The sequence below is a fragment of the Sciurus vulgaris genome, assembly GCF_902686455.1.
Source record: "Sciurus vulgaris genome assembly, chromosome: 2".
Lineage (NCBI taxonomy): Eukaryota > Metazoa > Chordata > Mammalia > Rodentia > Sciuridae > Sciurus > Sciurus vulgaris.
The window spans coordinates 197,439,339-197,444,699 of NC_136462.1; the positions used below are offsets into that span (position 1 = coordinate 197,439,339).

Sequence of the window (5,361 nt, forward strand, 5' to 3'; positions counted from 1 at the left end):
ATATATATATATATATATATATATATATATATATCATCATATATATATATATGTGTGTGTGTGTGTGTGTGTGTGTGTGTGTGTGTAAAGAGCAATCAAATGTAGGGGGTTTCTATATTAGGAAACAAAGAAGCCATGCTGTGTCAACTTTACCTTCAAAATATATTTCACTAAGAAAACATATCTATCTATCTATCTGTCTGTCTACCTATCTATCTATCTATGTACTCCCCACACCATGGACAGTAGCTTGCCTTCCAGTAGCGCCTGGAACGCACCCGCTCAGGGGCTCTTGCTCCGCCTTTTCCTCCCCTCTAGGCAATCTGTTTTCTTCTTTATTGTCCTCCAGGTGGTCTTCACGCATCATGATGGCTATGACAGGCCTCCACCCCTCCCAGGGAAGTCTTTCCTGATCCACCTGCCTAAGATATTACTCTTATCACAAACTATTTACTTCCCTTTCTTTACTCTTTCTTTTCTGTATAGTGCTTATAAAAGATGAACATATTACATATTTTTAAACAATCTGTTTTACCAATCAGAACATAAGTTCCATAAAAGCAGAAATTTTGTCTGCCTTTTTCACTCTGTCTACCATGCTCAGATGATTTCAGCATTTACTACAGGCATTCAATACATACCTGTCAAATTTCCAATATGCATATTCAGAATATTTCACTAGGACCAAGAAGCCTGTACATTGCATAACACAAAGTCCAATTCAGGCGCATCCTGAACACACCGTATCTTAAAGCAGCATTTTAAATGCACCTTAATTCACACCTGCAATTACTAGAATAAAAGAATCGGGTGCATGTTCTCACTGTTAGTTTCATACGGCTGTCACATAGGAAAGCAGTTGAGGTTTTGCCTGGTTTATTCTGCTCTCGTTGCTGTTTTTGCTTCCCCTTTATTAAAGTGGTCCCTTGATTGACTGTCTTTGCGGGGAACAAGAAGGGGTTTTTCGGTGGATGATGCTGTTCGACAGAAGCCCAGTCTGGCATTTCCTATTCCTACAGAGCTGCAGCTGGGTTCTAATTAAACATACAGAAGAGTTAGAGGTGTGCTCAAGACAGTGGTGGCCAGGAAACCTCACCTGCTTTGGTAGGACAGCGTGTGCTCCTTGTCCAACCCCTCCAGAGCACCCTCTTTGTTTTGAATTCCTGAAGTGAGGTGGGCCACCCAGTGTATAATTTGATCCCGGGGTTTATTTTATTTTTCTTTTTCCAGCTGCCTGGTAACTCTGTGATATCCAACCCAGAGCTTTCCTTTGTTAGCTTTGGGCATCTCTGTCTGTATTATCTTCCAAGTAGCAGTCTCTCCCTTCATTTTGCTGATGCCCTGGAGGGATTTCTGAGCTCTGATCGGGTTTTCCTTTCTCACCTTGAAGACTTTTCCCTTTTTCTCTAGACTATAAATGTAGCAGCTGGAATCTTTTTTCTTATACATTGATTGTATTTCTGTTTTCCTTGTCTCTGATGGCTCAAGTTTTCCTAATTGCAAGCACGATGCATATACCCCAGGGACCAGTGTGAGAGGCTTCAGTGTGTGCTGTTTTCGGTGACATGGGCTGCTTCCGGCCGAATCTGTACATCTGCATGCCCCTGAGGAAGTGGCCGTCATCCTGGACAAGGCATCTTGTTCATTTGCTGGGCAGGGACCGCTGTTAGTGCATTTGATGGGTTTTCAGAGAATCGGCCCTGCCTTTGAAATTATGTTTTAAAAGCTCTTAGATGTCTGGGTTCGCATTTCTTTGCCTGAAAAGAGAATAAAAGGAAAGAAAGGCTATGTTGAATATATCAAAGGGTGACACTTCTTTCTTCCCTTCTCTGTCCCTCCTACCCCCAAGCACATTGTCCATGAGGGACACAATATGGACTTGTGCTTTGAACTTATATGACTGGAAGAAGGAGGAGGGACAGGAACACAGTCCTACCTGAGACATGGGTTATCACAGAGTGCTAGTTGGAAGACTGAGCCATGAGAAAGTTCCAAAGTCAGTGTATGCTAATCTAAGGCGACTAATTTGTCCCAGCATTAGCACTGAAAATTGTACCTCCCAGGCAAACCGGGCAGCTGGGCACCCTATGGAATCATTCAAACACAACTCTGAGTGCCTACTATGCACCCGGTGGGTTTTCTACGATGACTCAGATTTGGTGGGTCACTCCTGCAGGCAGCTTCTTTCTGAATGCACCTTCCTTATGTTTACATAAACTGTTAAAGGTCACCCTTCGCTAAAGATTTCACATGATGCCTGCCTTGGTTGTCCTGAATGTTTGACCTTCGGTTAATTTGATTTTATTCTGTGACATGACCTTGGGCTTCCATAGATCCAATATGAAAATGTGGTTTGGAAAGACAATGAAAATTGAATATGCGTAACTTCTAGGGAAGATAATAACTCACAGTGGAAAGAAGTAGAGAAAGCCAGGTAGCAAGATTGGGCTGGGCCTCACCAGGGCATGCAGAGTGTGCCCGTGGATTTGCACAAATGCTCTAAAATGTCAAAAGCAGATTTTTTTCCCCTTCAGTCTGAACTTCAAGCTAATATGGGCATTCAGCTAACTCCCTCCCAGGTGCTCAAACAGTATGCGGTTTTAGGCTTTCGGAGGTAATTATTGCTGAATGCATTGTATGGCTGGTGCACCTGCCAGGTAGAGTGTGCAGGGGGTACCAAAAGAATTTGGAAGACAATTTCTCCATCACAAGACCCCTAAGAAAGCCTATTAAAGCCATCAAAAGCCTGGCATGGAGTTGAACATATTCAAAATATGGTTAACAACACAATTGATGCAGGAGAAGCTGAGATTAGCAAGGTCAGGCCTGGTGCTAGGTCAGAGAAATGTTAGCACAAACCAAGAGACCCGGGTGCTGGGCTCACTCCTATCCTGCAGCTGACTTGCAGTTATCTCACACCAAAGCTGTGTATTTGGATATTTAGATTCTGGCTTGGATAAGCAAGAGAAGTATATGTTCTGGTTTTCTAAAGTGAAAGGGAGAGAGAGAGAGAGAGAGAGAGAGAGAGAGAGAGAGAGAGAGAGAGAGAGAGAGGATGAATTCATAGTTCAATGTGGTCACTTATTCATTAAAAATACGAGTATGTAAATTTCCCAGTTTTCACTAGGCATTGTTCTTGGAAAACAATAGAGAAGAACAGTAACAAAAGTCAAAACCGCTGTCTTGGTGGAGTTCCCGCTCTGGTGGGAGAATCAGAAATTAATCAAATAGTTACCAAATTTAATGCCAAATCACAGATATGACACTGTAGAAGATTTTAACCTTTCCCCCAGAAGCTGAAAAGCAGGCGGCTGTGTACCTTGTCCCCACTTGCTCAGGGTCTGCCCGTGTTGACACTGTTAACAGTTCTACCTGCGTTTTCCAGATTAAGAAACTACAACGTATTTTTTTGTGTGTAGGGTGGACATTATCCTTTCGAATCCTCAACACTCTTAGGAGAAATGAGTCACCTGAGGAAAAATCGTCCTTTCCTGTGCTAGAAAGGGGCTTCTCATTGGCCTCCCTGCAGAAGGCCAAGTCCTGCAAAGAGAAATGATGCACAGATATTAGTTGAAAGCATTGACTGATTCCATTCCCACCTTGCAGATTTGAGAAATGCAGCACAAATGTTAGGCACAGTGCTCAGGGCCCACTAGCAAGAGCCACCGTGAGAACCCAGCTCTGTCTGCAGAACTAGAGGAGAGGAACGGTGCTCTGGATCCATGGCCCAGCAGGTGCCTGCCTGATGCACATCCATGCATAGGGCAAGGTTAGCTGCCTTTCCTGGACATCCCTGAGGGAAGGAATGGGTGTGTCCACTAAAGCAGATCCTGCACCTTCGCCTGCACAGCAAGGGGACTTACGCATCAGCAGCAGGCAGACAGCAGGGAGCTCTCAATGGAGCAGAGAGAGAGCAGACACGTCCACGGATCAGCTGCCTTGCTGGTAACACACAAAAGAGAGGTTCCTGGTCTCTGGCTCCGGGTTGGGTGTGCGACTCCTCTTGGAAAATCATTTTCCAAGAACCTTTGGAAAGCCACGAGGCACTGAAAAGCTTCCTCCGTACAGCACAGAAGCTGGGAGCCTTAAGGCTTCACCCACATGATTAAATGAATGTTTTAAGTGACTCTGCGGTGACTCGAAACAAACAATTTACATAAATTGATGTGCTGTTGAATGAGGGTGGAGAGGATGGCTGCTTTAATTTTCTTGAAACTTTCTTTTCCCTTTAGTTTAATAACATCGGAGGCCTCGAAGAAGCAACTCCTTTTAATAAAGGCCGTTTGTAAATGTACTGAGACAGACTCCAGTTGACCCGGTTTCAGGGGCTCTCTGGGGCCTCCCACATACAGCCACGTGACTGCTGAGAGCCAGGGACTGTGAGCGGCTGTGAGTCCATTCTGCATGGCGGACACTCCCTACTTCACTCCACGGCCTTTAATTATGACATGTACTCAAGTCCCTGCTGAAGATTTCAGCAGGGTTTTCACCTGGCTTTACCTTGAAGAAAATGAACCCTGGAGGACTGAGGTGCCCACACACCCAGAATCACACACACAGGTGGCCCAAGTGGGACAGATGCCAACAACGTAACACTACAAATTACATACAGTGGTATGGTTTTACTTATTCAGTATTTTTTTTTTTTTTTTTTGAAGTGGTATGTGTGTGTCGTCAATATTTCAAATGGATTAAAGTTTGATTCAAATTAAGGATCATTTTCTCTCCCTACCACATCACCCAGTTTTCCATTTACCCTGCAAAAAAGGGTAACAATACGGTGGGTTTCTTCTAAATTCTTCCATACAGCATGTTGTTCATTCAAACCTGTATTTCCCCTCCTCTAACAATACTTTTTCACGGACTCAGTAGCAAGTGGACCCTCATGCGTCCTTGTTGGGACTAATGACATGTTAACTAACTCAGGCTGACTCCTTACTCCCTGGCGAGGGAGCAAGATCAAGGACCCAAAGGCGGTTTCAATAGTTAATGACGATAAATCGGACCACCGTCAGGGACTGGTTAACAACAGTTCCGCGAACGTGATCAGCTCGTACTTGCCATGTAGTCCTATGGGACTCTACCTGCGTGAAACCCCGTGCCTTGCTGCCCTTTAAGCTGATTGGTTCCCGCTTGGCCTTCACCCTACATAAAAGCTGTGTGATTTCCTCAATAAACGAGTTCCTGCTGTGACTGGTCTCCCTGATGCGTCTGATTGTCCTCTGTCCGGAGGGCTGCGTGCGGGTGGTCAGGTGGCCCTACCTTTCCCGGTCTGGTCTTGTTGGGGAGTGTCTCCTTCCCTTATTGCTGGTTGAGAAGGGCAAGGGGGCTTAAGACCCTGACGTGTCCTGGTTTCCACTT

At 44.9% G+C, this 5,361-nt stretch overlaps 1 long non-coding RNA gene across 1 annotated transcript; it reads right to left on the reverse strand.

Moving 5' to 3' along the window:
• Positions 1–242: 242 nt before the first annotated feature.
• Positions 243–3,945, reverse strand: LOC306653521. Its single transcript, XR_013761746.1, has 3 exons — positions 3,864–3,945; positions 3,471–3,540; positions 243–1,757 (listed from the first exon to the last, which is right to left on the reverse strand). It is a non-coding gene; the product is annotated as an uncharacterized lncRNA (long non-coding RNA).
• Positions 3,946–5,361: the final 1,416 nt, after the last annotated feature.